The following is a 14,327-nucleotide window of genomic DNA, read 5'->3' as shown; positions in this document are numbered from 1 at the left end:
TTTCTCTTTCAATGACTCACTAACCAAGAATATACAAAATATACATGACGAGATCATTCTCCATAACCTCCTGGAACATCCAGGTGCTTCATTCATCCATGTTTGGAGCCAAAAGTCTTAACTCTGACTTTGTACTCAGTATCAAACACCATGACATTATTGTTCTATTGGAAACTTGGTGTAGAACATATTTAAGTACTCACTGTCCCTCAGGCTATGAAGAAATTATCTTACCATCTTTAAAATACAAAAGACTCAAACGTGGCAGAGACTCAGGGGGTGTTATAATCTGGTTTAAGGAATGTCTGACACCATATCTATCGGTTAAAAAGAAAGAACCAACTCGAGTGTGGGTAAAGCTAAATAAAGGAGTTGTAAGTCATGAAAATGACCTCTACATCTGTGCAGTGTACGCCCCACCTGCAGAATCGCCATACTTTAAAGAAGAGTTCTTCACTGACCTTAACTCAGAATGCAGCCATTTCCAGGCTCAGGGCAATGTGCTGCTATGTGGGGATTTTAATACTAGAACAGGTTTGGAAATGAAATAGTCGATATAAGTGAGAAAGATAACAAATTCATTACATCACCAATCTTAGAAAATCAGATGGAATCTAGACACAACCCTGACTCTTTTATTAATATAAATGGTAAAGAGCTAGTGCATCTGTGTCGAGGCCTAGGCCTGTACTTTCTGAATGGTAGGATGACAGGGGACTCATTAGGCCGGTTCACATACTGCTCAGCTCTTGGGTCTAGTGTAGTCGACTACGCAATTACGGACATGGACCCCTCCTCCATCAACGCATTCACTGTAAGACCACAGTTACTACTTTCAGACCACTGTCGAATAAATGTATATCTGAAAAGAACACAGGAAATACTACTTATAGACACTAAAAAACTTGTAAAACTCAATCTGTCCTATAAATGGACATCTGACAGTATGTCTGAATTCACCAAAGCAGCTAGCTCAGTTGAAATTACTAATCTCATTAACAACTTTTTAGTAACAACATGCACTCCAAATCAGGCAGATGCAACTATGGCAGTAAATCAAATAAATTAACTATATCACAGGATTGCCCTCAAAGCTAATCTATTGAGGGGTAATCCTAAACCCAAAAACAAAACCCACAAAGAAAAATGGTTTGACAAGGAGTGTAAACTGATGCGGAAAAACCTCAGAAAAATCTCCAACCAAAAACACCGCCAACCAAACAACCCAGAAATTAGAGAAAACTACTGCAGCAAACTTATAGAATATAAGCATATGATCCAGAAGAAAAAACAAACACACTATAATGAAACCCTAGAAGAAAATGGAATAACCTAAACCCAAAACCAAACCAAGACACACCTCTGAAAGACGGAGAAACGTGGAGGAATTACTTTGAAAATCTTTACAACACAATCCCATCAGATAATCTTACAATTGGCCAACACGTCATTACACAAAAGTTACACTCCCTTGAAAAAATCATAAAAGACAGTCAAAACCCACTTGACTATGAAATCACCCAAGAGGAATTAGCACACACACTCCATAAACTAAAACCAAAGAAAGCATGTGGACCTGACAGCATCAGGACTGAAATGCTGAAATACAGCACCCCCGAGCTGGAGAAGGCCCTTCTAAAACTGTTCAATCTCGTTCTCCAAGCTGGCTGCTTCCCTGAGGTCTGGAACAGGGGGCTTATATCCCCCATCTTTAAGAGTGGAGACAAATTCGACCCCAATAACTACCGAGGCATCTGTGTGAACAGTAACCTGGGGAAGGTTTTCTGCTGTATAATAAACGCCCGTCTACAGGCCTTCCTTACCGAACACAAAGGCCATGAGTAAAGGTCAGATTGGCTTCTTACCAAAACACCGTACCACTGCCCACATCTACACCCTACACACCCTAATCAACAAACATGTTATTCAAGCAAACAAAGGTAAAATCTTCGCTTGTTTTGTTGATTTTTAGGAAAGCATTTGACTCAATTTGGCATGATGGATTATTTTATAAAACTTTACAAAGCGGTGTAGGGGGTAAACTATGTATATGGACAACAAATGCGCTGTGAAAATTGATAACAGCAGAACAGAATACTTCACTCAGGGGCGTGGGGTGAGACAGGGCTGTAGCTTGAGTCCTACCCTGTTCAATATCTATATTAATGAGCTAGCGTTGTTACCGGAACAATCTACAGCTCCTGGACTCCCCCTCAACAATACGGAAGTTAAATTCCTGCTCTTTGCGGATGACCTGGTGCTGCTCTCGCCCTCCGAACAAGGCTTACAGCAGCACCTGGAGCTAGAGACCTTCTGTCAGAACTGGGCCCTGACAGTTAATTTGGCAAAAACCAAGATTATAATCTTCCAAAAAAAAGCCAGATCCCAGGCAACCAGACATCTTTTCACTCTAGGAACACGGTCCTAGAGCATTCACAATGTTATGATTACCTCGGCCTGAAACTCAGCGCCTCAGGAAGCTTTGACCTGGCAGTGAATGCACTAAAAGAGAAAGCTCGTAGAGCTCTCTATGTCATCAAAAGGAATTTTAGTAAAATACAAATTCCAATTAAGATCTGGTGCAAAATATTTGACAGTCGATTCATGCCGATTGATTCATGCCGATTGATTCATGCCGATTGCACTGTATGGATGTGAGATATGGGGTCCACTCAGTAAGCTTGACTACACTAGATGGGATAAACACCCCATATAACCCCTGCATGCAGAATTTATTAGAAATTTTCTCAGGGTCCAAAGGAAAACACCCACGAATGCATGCAGGGCTGAATTAGGCAGATTCCCATTGGCTTTAAATGTACAAAAAGCTCACTACAATTCTGGCTACATCTGAAACCTAGTCCAGAAAATACCATAAAGTTTCAAACAATCACAACCTAAGAGGTCAGCCCTGAAACCAGTCCCCTCTGTCAGCTGGTCCTGAAGTTAACTAATACTGATCCACCTCGAATCAGCACTGCTTCCCAAAATCACATCAAAGTCAAACAAATTATGAATCAAAGTAAGAAAAACTATCTGGAACACTGGGATGATCAAACAAAATCACAATCCAAACTAGAATGCTACTTATCACTAAAAAGAGATTATGAACTGGCAGAGTACCTCTCCACCGTCAGAGATACAAAGCAGAGACAGATCCTTACCAAGTACAGGCTCAGTGACCACAGCCTCGCCGTAGAGAAAGACAGGTACAGGCTAAGTGACCACAGCCTCACCATAGAGAAAGGCTGCTACAAACAAGCATGGCTTCCAAGAGAGCAGCGGCTCTGTGGTCACTGTACGACTGGTGAGGTTGAGACAGAGATGCACTTTCTCCTATACTGTCCAAAGTTTGAACAGATAAGAAAAGGATATTTTCTACAATTTTCAAACAAAATTGCACATTTTAGCTCACTAAAAGACTGTGATAAAGTGGCCCAGCTGCTGGAGGAGGACTGGCTGCTCCGCTGGCTAAAAAATACGTTGCAGCGTGCCATGCCATGAAGGACAGGGAGTCGGACACCTCGCCACAATGCCCGACCTAATGTCTGTATTGGCCCAATGTATTAAATGCATAGCCTATGTATATATATATGTGTACATGCGATTGTGTGTGTGTACGGAAAAGAGCAAGAAAGTGAATGTGTACATGCATTTTCTCATGTTACATGCTACTGTTTTCCTTAATGCTGTCAATGTTCCTTATGTTACAATTGTTACTATAAAAACCTGTTATGCTGTTTTGCTTGTGCTTTGGCAAAACTGTACCTACAGTCATGCTAATAAAGCTACTTTGAATTTTAATTTGAGAGAGAGAAAGAGAGACAGAGAGAGAGAGAGAGAGAGAGAGAGAGAGAGAGAGAGAGAGAGAGAGAGAGAGAGAGAGACTCCTCTTGCTCGACATAGTGCTTGAGGCTACATTAGCTGCTACCAGGATAACACACCCGAATCTTAGACTCTCAGCAGTCGAGTTGTACTGTGTGCAATGTACTGTAGGCTCCAGAAGAAGAATGCATGGAATACGAAAAGGGTAATATCTCGGCTTCTGCTGCATCAATTGTGATACTTTACTATCCATTGTGAGTCCCAGAATGTTGTAGGAGTGTAACTCTAAATTGGTGGAGTACTCTTGTAAGTTTTGTTTCAAGGGTTGTTGTAGTCAGTCAGAAAAGTCACCATTTGTGTACTTCTAGTCAAGTGTATGCTGCAATTACTACAGGTATGTGGCAGAATACAAACAAAGAAAATCTGTTGTTTAATGCTGGTACATTTATTTATTTATTTACATGTTGGTATGTTCAACTTTCATCAAGTAACAGATCTTCGACAGGTAAACAGAATCATTACTATTCTCAGAGTAATGTTACACAGAATAACCTGTTCCTGTATGATTAAAGCTAGTCAAATTACTTGTATGTGCAGGTATAGGAGTTAAATTTAACAGCTACTTTCAATCGGAAGTTAATTATATTTGACCTACTTCTTGCTTTTATCTGAGGGAATTTCCCCAGTGGGGGCTAAATGAAATCTTTATGTCATATAGGTGATAAAAAAACAGTTGGTTTTTGATTTCAAAGACAAACTATGTCATTTTTAGGAATAACTAATTTGGATTTCAAAGAAAAAAAAAAGTTAGTATCAGAATTTCGTCGAATGCTTACAGATGCTATTTGTAATTTGACATATTTGGGTTAAAAATAATTAGGATTTTTGTACACAAAACATACGTTTATGAAATATGTTTATTGTCATCAAAATGCCCGACCAATATATAGGCCTACAAGTCCAACTGAAATGATTAGTTGCTAAATCAATTAATTGATTGACAGAAAAACTGCTTTGATCGTTTCCAGTTTCAAAAAATGTGAGGACTTTGACATTGCTGTTTGTTGTACCTTAAGTACATACTTTTAATGGAATATTGGTGATAACAGAAAATGTTTACTATAACTATCTGTATGAACATTGTTTAATTGACTAACCCCAATGTAGCAATATTTTTGAATCAATGATGACATGGATCAAACTTTGAAAAGCAGTGTGTTTAAATGCTCCTTCTTACAGAGGCTCAAAACAGCCAAGAAGGGGACTACACAACCACCCACCCACCCACCCACCCACCCACACCCCCCCCACCCACCCACCCACCCACCCACCCACACACACACACACACACACACACACACACACACACACACACACACACACACACACACACACACACACACACACACACACACACCCAACGGTAAAGATTGTTTCCAACGATTGGTCAAGTGCTAGCAACCTCTGACAATAGAGGACCTGGACATGGAAGACGCTATTTGTAAAAAATATATGTAATCATTAAAGTAATTTGTGTATTGTGATTAGGTTGTAATCACTGGGCTGAGGCCTTTTGTGAAATCATGTTGATCCTATTTGCAAGTATATCTTTTTTAATAAAATACAAAACCCCAACTTGGTTTTAGTCTCAGACTGTCTTATTCGTTTCAATTTACCAATCTCTGAAAACTCTTCCCAGTGCTGCAAAGGAAACTTCCAGGACATGATTTCACAACAGGCCGCAGCCCAGTGTGGAGTCAGTTTCTCAAATGAGTGCACAAGAACACGAGACTTAAATACATCTTCAGAATGAGAGCACACACGCACTTGGAGTATTATGACGCTACAAGTTTGACAGGCAATCTGATGCACATGAAGACAATCAGAGGAATACAAGACACATCTCGGAGCCATCTCACCTCCTCCTCCCCCTGTACGACTGTCACCCCCAGTTACAGCTGAACTGGCATGAGAAAACTAGAGATAGTTTTAGGGTGACCTTGTACCTTTATCAGTTCAGGCTAACAGTGCTCACATAATGTTCCAGACTGGATGTATCACAAAGTTAGAATATACATCTGCATGTGTGAAATGAGATACTCTATAAGGTTTTGTGAGAGAATTAAAGTAGAATTTAAACATAAAAATATAAGGAATTGTGCTTAAATGTAATTTTCCCATTACGTTCCAGCCTTTTGATTACAACCTAATCACAATACACAAATTACTTTAATGATTACATGTATTTCTTTGCAAATAGCACCTTCCATGTCCATGTCTTCTATTGTCAGAGGTTGCTAACACTTGACAAATCTTTGGAAACAATCTTTACCGTTGTTTCGTGTGTGTGTGTGTCCCATCTTGGTTGTAGTGAGCCTCTGTAAGAAGGAACACTGACACACACTGCTTTTCAAGGTTTGATCTATGTCATCATACACACACACACACACACACACACACACACACACACACACACACACACACACACACACACAGACACACACACACACACACACACACACACGCACACACACGATACTTTGAGGCGTGGATGAACTGGCTACCTCCGCTGGTGAATCCTGAGCATTGGATACTGCATAAGAACTGTAAGATGTGTATCTACATGAGATGATTTTATTTAAATAGTGGTGTGTGTATATATATATAGTTTTAAAGTGTCTTTCTTATGTGCAAATGTGGAACTAAATAATACCGTGCACATTGTCTTTAGTGTTATTAATCATTTAGGCTGCTCCACAAGAAACATCATCTGCTCTTCACCGTCCACCATGTCAGCTGTGACAGCAACAGCAAGACCAGGTCAAAAAGATAGACCTGTTTGAGACTCAAGGTAACACTGATCTACAGTTATAACATCTAATATATCTGTATTTTGTATAATTTATATTGTTTCTGGCTTTAAGCATCAGGCTCTTAGCTGACTATTTTTGTCCTGTGAAGTTTGGAAGACAATCCCACAACCGTGTGATGCAAAGAAATCAAAGACAGATGGAGGACTTTCAGTGAACAAACAGTATGTGACATTTTGAGCTTCTGTATCCTTCAAAAGCCTACGATGTATACAAGCTTAAAGCATCAGAGACTACTGGTGACATATTTGTGCAGTGTCCACAGTAAATGAGAAGACACTTGTGGCCGGGGGGGTAGAAAGAGAGAGAGAGAGAGAGAGAGAGAGAGAGAGAGAGAGAGAGAGAGAGAGAGAGAGAGAGAGAGACTCCTCTTGCTCGACATAGTGCTTGAGGCTACATTAGCTGCTACCAGGATAACACACCCGAATCTTAGACTCTCAGCAGTCGAGTTGTACTGTGTGCAATGTACTGTAGGCTCCAGAAGAAGAATGCATGGAATACGAAAAGGGTAATATCTCGGCTTCTGCTGCATCAATTGTGATACTTTACTATCCATTGTGAGTCCCAGAATGTTGTAGGAGTGTAACTCTAAATTGGTGGAGTACTCTTGTAAGTTTTATTTCAAGGGTTGTTGTAGTCAGTCAGAAAAGTCACCATTTGTGTACTTCTAGTCAAGTGTATGCTTCAATTTCTACAGATATGTGGCAGAATACAAACAAAGAAAATCTGTTGTTTAATGCTGGTACATTTATTTATTTACATGTTGGTATGTTCAACTTTCATCAAGTAACAGATCTTTGGCAGGTAAACAGAATCATTACTATTCTCAGAGTAATGTTACACAGAATAACCTGTTCCTGTATGATTAAAGCTAGTCAAATTACTTCTATGTGCAGGTATAGGAGTTAAATTTAACAGCTACTTCCAATCGGAAGTTAATTATATTTGACCTACGTCTTGCTTTTATCTGAGGGACTTTCCCCAGTGGGGGCTAAATGAAATCTTTATGTCATATAGGTGATAAACAAACAGTTGGTTTTTGATTTCAAAGACAAACTATGTCATTTTTAGGAATAACTAATTTGGATTTCAAAGACAAAAAAAGTTAGTATCAGAATTTTGTCAAATGCTTACAGATGCTATTTGTAATTTGTCATATTTGGGTTAAAAAGAATTAGGATTTTTGTACACAAAACATATGTTTATGAAATATAATGTTTTATTGTCATCAAACTGCCCGACCAATATATAGGCCTACAAGTCCAACTGAAATGATTAGTTGCTAAATCAATTAATTGATTGACAGAAACTGCTTTGATCGTTTCCAGTTTCAAAAAATGTGAGGACTTTGATATTGCTGTTTTTTGTACCTTAAGTACATACTTTTAATGGAATATTGGTGATAACAGAAAATGTTTACTATAACTATCTGTATGAACATTGTTTAATTGACTAACCCCAATGTAGCAATATTTTTGAATCAATGATGACATGGATCAGACTTTGAAAAGCAGTGTGTTTAAATGCTCCTTCTTACAGAGGCTCAAAACAGCCAAGAAGGGGACTACACACCCACCCACCCACCCACCCACCCACACACACCCCCACCCACCCCCCACCCACCCACCCACCCACCCACACACCACACACACACACACACACACACACACACACACACACACACACACACACACACACACACACACACACACACACCCAACGGTAAAGATTGTTTCCAACGATTGGTCAAATGCTAGCAACCTCTGACAATAGAGGACCTGGACATGGAAGACGCTATTTGTAAAAAATATATGTAATCATTAAAGTAATTTGTGTATTGTGATTAGGTTGTAATCACTGGGCTGAGGCCTTTTGTGAAATCATGTTGATCCTATTTGCAAATATATCTCTTTTAATAAAATACAAGAACCCAACTTGGTTTTAGTCTCAGACTGTCTTATTCGTTTCAATTTACCAATCTCTGAAAACTCTTCCCAGTGCTGCAAAGGAAACTTCCAGGACATGATTTCACAACAGGCCGCAGCCCAGTGTGGAGTCAGTTTCTCAAATGAGTGCACAAGAACACGAGACGTAAATACATCTTCAGAGTGAGAGCACACACGCACTTGGAGTATTATGACGCTACAAGTTTGACAGGCAATCTGATGCACATGAAGACAATCAGAGGAATACAAGACACATCTCGGAGCCATCTCACCTCCTCCTCCCTGTACGACTGTCACCCCCCCAGTTACAGCTGAACTGGCATGAGAAAACTAGAGATAGTTTTAGGGTGACCTTGTACCTTTATCAGTTCAGGCTAACAGTGCTCACATAATGTTCCAGACTGGATGTATCACAAAGTTAGAATATACATCTGCATGTGTGAAATGAGATAGACTCTATAAGGTTTTGTGAGAGAATTAAAGTAGAATTTAAACATAAAAATATAAGGAATTGTGCTTAAATGTAATTTCCCATTACATTCCACCCTTTTGATTACAACCTAATCACAATACACAAATTACTTTAATGATTACATGTATTTCTTTGCAAATAGCGCCTTCCATGTCCATGTCTTCTATTGGCACATACGCACACGCACGCACACACACACAGGCGTACACACACACACACACACACACACACACACACACACACACACACACACACACACACACACACACACACACACACACACACCTTTGAGGCGTGGTTGAACTGGCTACCTCCGCTGGTGAATCCTGAGCGTTAGATACTGCATAAGAACTGTAAGATGCGTGTATGTACATGAGATGATTTTATTTAAATAGTGGTATATATATAGTTCAAAGTGTCTTTATTTTGCGCAAATGTGGAACTACCTGTTTGAGACTCAAGGTAACATGACATATTTGTGCAGTGTCCACAGAAAATGAGAAGACACTTGTGGAGAGAGAGAGAGAGAGAGAGAGAGAGAGAGAGAGAGAGAGAGAGAGAGAGAGAGAGAGACTCAAACCAGACTAAGTCCCACACATAAATATACTCATGTTTCCCCTTTAGTCTTTGCCATTAATATTCACCAACTGCAAAATTGAACATTGCGTTTTAAACAAATGCAAATTATTCAATCAAGCCATTAGGCTGTATTTCTAAACACTCAACTGTAGGTTTTTTTATAAAGTGTGTGTATATATATATATATATATAAATATATATATAAATAAACAGGGCCGGATTGGGACTCATTTTCAGCCCTGGATTTACATGCCTTAGACCGGCCCACTTCACTTCATGAATGACTATATTAAAAAAAATGTAATCAAAACCTTAGTATATAAGTCTGCAATAACGCCCTGTTCTCTACATCCTTTTAATTCAGTGTATTTTGTAAAATATCACCTAGAGTTGCTTCACAATGTAGATTTATTAGAAAAATTAACATCTTAACAACAACCCAAGAATCTGTTTCTGTACACATAAGTAATCACAGATTAAAAAAAAACAAGATACATTGTACTACACTTTCTAATGACACCATAATCTATTTTCCTTTGAATATTAAATATAACTTTCATAATGGGTCACAAGTAATATTTGGGCATAAAAAGTGATTATATTGTAGCTAATCTGATCATGTTTGCTTGTTCACACACTATGATACAACAGCTTACAGTAGATGTGCCATCCACACTGACAGCAGCTATCCCTAATGCACACTACTGGCTCTGCTTCTGACACTAAATCACATTTTATAAATTGTCATAATTCTCAGCACAAATCTCTCCTTTTTACAAAGCTTTCTGATCAAGTCAAGTCAGTGTCATTTTGGTAGTGCCGAATCATCTGGCATCATTAATTATCCCAGGGCATTTTCATATAGAGCAGGTCAACACCACACTCTTATTAATTCTTATAATATTCAGTCAATGATCAACCCTACCTGCCCAAACTGGAGTTCTGGGCTCATATAGCTGCTGCTTGGTAACCTTACTGGCTCTTCATCGTCACTGTTAGCAGCAAACTGGACTATAAGTTTGATTCATAAACATAGACCCTGGTTTGCAGTCACTTCTCCTAACTAACTTAGCTTATCCGTCTCAACGTCTTCATGTGGCGTTCTGCTAAAAACAGAAAAAGTTCATCTGACCGCGTCACTTTCTAGAGCTCTATTGACGCCTTTTCAGGGCCGTTTTGCGCTTTCTATTACCGGTTTAAAACAGCTTCTTTTTGCTCGCGGTGGCATCCTCCAACAAGCACCAGTGACTTGTGTTTTTTTTTTTGTCAAGGCGCTGCCGTTGGAGGACTCTGAACATAATTAGGTCATCATTAACCAGGCTGCACTCTGCGAGTGGGCTGCGAGAACAAATCAATACAAACAGTGTGCTCTGAGTGCAGGCAGCATAGGGACATCATCCATAATATTGAACTAGGCTTTAAACCCAGTGCCATACCTGAACACCGGCCCTCACAACCAGACCGGCCCACCGGGAATTCTCCCGGTGCTCCCGATTAGCCAATCCGGGCCTGCCTACGGCCATATAAACTCCTTAAACTTTAAGATAATAAATCACAATTTGCCAAGACAAACGCATTCTACAGCGGTGTAGTATTTCACCGGTAATAAGACCGAAATAATATTAGTGGAATAAAGAAATAAATACCATGATAATAAAATAAATGTTGATATATGAGGCATTATAGTTTAAAAAATATAATTCAACAAAAAAAGTTATTAACCTATTGGTATTTTTAGCACAATCTGTATTTTAATAATATTACTTCGGTCGTATTACCGGTGAAATATTACAGTATATGTTCCCCCAAAATAAATTCATTTTTAAAATCTTAAATTAAACGGACAAAAACGGAGGCTGTTAATTTCAATTTAATTAACAATTTAACAATTCGCCGTCACGAAATCCAATCCTGGTAGGCCTAAGGCCATATTAACACCTTAAACGTTAGGAAAGAAAAATTAAATCACAATTTGCCAAGTCAAACGCAATCTACAGCGGTGTAATATTTCACCGGTAATAAGACCGAGATAATATTAGTGGAATAAAGAAATGAAAAGCATGATAATAAAAGAGAATGTTGATATATGAGGCATTATAGGACTCTGAACATACTTATATCATCATTAACCAGGCTGCACTCTGCGAGTGGGCTGCATGAATGCAGAGAACGGTGGGCTGCGAGAACAAATCAATACAAACAGTGTGCTCTGAGTGCAGGCAGCATAGGGACATCATCCATAATATTGAACTAGGCTTTAAACCCAGTGCCATACCTGAACACCGGCCCTCACAACCAGACGGCCCACCGGAATTCTCCCGTGCTCCCGATTAGCCAATCCGGGCCTGCCTACGGCCATATAAACTCCTTAAACTTTAAGATAATAAATCACAATTTGCCAAGACAAACGCATTCTACAGCGGTGTAGTATTTCACCGGTAATAAGACCGAAATAATATTAGTGGAATAAAGAAATAAATACCATGATAATAAAATAAATGTTGATATATGAGGCATTATAGTTTAAAAAATATAATTCAACAAAAAAGTTATTAACCTATTGGTATTTTTAGCACAATCTGTATTTTAATAATATTAACTTGTTAACGAATTAATTAATCCTGGTGAAATATTACAGTATATTTCCCCAAAATAAATTCATTTTTAAAATCTTAAATTAAACGGACAAAAAAAGAGAATGTTGATATATGAGGCTGTTAATTTCAATTTAATTAACAATTTAACAATTGCTCTGAGTGCAGGCAGCAACATCATCCACGAACTAGGCTTTAAACCCAGTCCAATCCTGGTAGGCCTAAGGCCATTTAACACCTTAAACGTTAGGAAAGAAAAAAACGCATAAATCACAATTTGCCAAGTCAAATAAATGTTGAATCTACAGTTTAAAAAATACAGCAAGGCACCTATTGCCAACAAGACGTTTAAACAAGTGTAATAATTTAAAATCTGACAGTCTTATTTAATTAACAATTAATAACAGCAAAAATTAAATCACAATTTGCCAAGTCAAACGCAATCTACAGCGAAGGACAGCAAGGCACCGCCAACAAGACGTTTAAACAAGTCGTTAATGCTTCGGCATTTTAAACAGAACGTGTAGAAAATCAACGTGCTACCAAGCAAATGCAATTAAATCTCTTGCAGTGGCCACATTCCGGCCTACAGAGCCCAGCTGTTATAATGTATAATCTGACTCACCTCAAAATGTTGCGGGTCTGAACTGGAAGGCTTAGAATATCGGTGTAGGCCTACTTATACCCCCCCCCCCCCCTGCTAGTCCCACCCGGCTTCCTGTACACCTCCAACACACACACACACACACACACACACACACACACACACACACACACACACACACACACACACACACACACACACACACACACACACACACACACACACACACACACACACACACACACACACACACACACACACACACACCAAAGGCTTTTAAATGGCATACAATGGATGGGTTAATTGATGGGGAACATCAGGTTCGTCTGCACATGTATGTGTGATAATGTAAATACGCAACACGTCATCCATCCGAAAGCGGAGTCTGTGAGACAAACATCTGGGTCTGGAGGTTTGGTGTTTAGAGAAGCCTGAAATTGGCTTATGTATATATATATATATATATATACACACAGAACCTTTCCAAAAAATTAGAATATCATGGAAAAGTTTATTTATTTCCATAATTCCATTCAAAACGGTAAACTTCCATAGATTATAGATTCAGGGCCCACAACTTAAACGATTTCAAGTATTTAGTTGTTTATTTGTACAAAATTTGGGCTTCCAGCTCATAAAACCCACGAAAACATGATTTCAAAAAATTAGAATACTGTGAAGAAATCACCATAAGAAGGACTGGAATGTTGGCCAGTTGTCCAAGATCCTCTTTTCCGATGACAGTAAAGTGTGCCTTTCATTCGGGAATCAAAGTCCAAGGGTTTGGAGGAAGACGGGTGAGGAACAGAACCCAAGCTGCTTGAGGTCCAGTGTGAAATATCCACAGTCAGTCATGATTTGGGGTACAATGTCCAGGCTGACTGCCTCAATCGAGGCAGTGATTAAGGCAAAGGGATTCCCTACCACGTATTGAAGATTGACGTACTGTTTTGAAAGTACCACATTTTTATTGATTTGATGTGATCCTAATTTCTTTTTTTTTCTGCAAAAACTGAGAAGTAAATGGTGATTTCTTCACAGTATTCTAATCTTTTGAAATCCTGTTTTCGTGGGTTTCATGAGCTGGAAGCCCAAATTTTGTACAACTAAACTAAATACTTGAAATTGTTTAAGTTGTGGGCACTGAATCTATAATGTATGGAAGTTTAACGTTTTGAATGGAATTATGGAAATAAATAAACTTTCCATGATATTCAAATTTTTTGGGAAGGGTCTGTATATATACACACACCACTATTTAACTAAAATCATCTCATGTAAATACACATCTTACAGTTCTTATGCAGTATCCAACACTCAGGATTTACCAGCGGAGGTAGCCAGTTCATCCACGCCTCAAGGTATCTGCTCTGCACGCGTGTGTGTGTGTGTGTGTGTGTGTGTGTGTGTGTGTGTGTGTGTGTGTGTGTGTGTGTG

This window comes from Perca flavescens, unplaced genomic scaffold, assembly GCF_004354835.1.
Source record: "Perca flavescens isolate YP-PL-M2 unplaced genomic scaffold, PFLA_1.0 EPR50_1.1_unplaced_scaf_11, whole genome shotgun sequence".
Classification (NCBI taxonomy): Eukaryota; Metazoa; Chordata; class Actinopteri; order Perciformes; family Percidae; genus Perca; species Perca flavescens.
Note: the sequence above shows the minus strand (reverse complement) of the source record.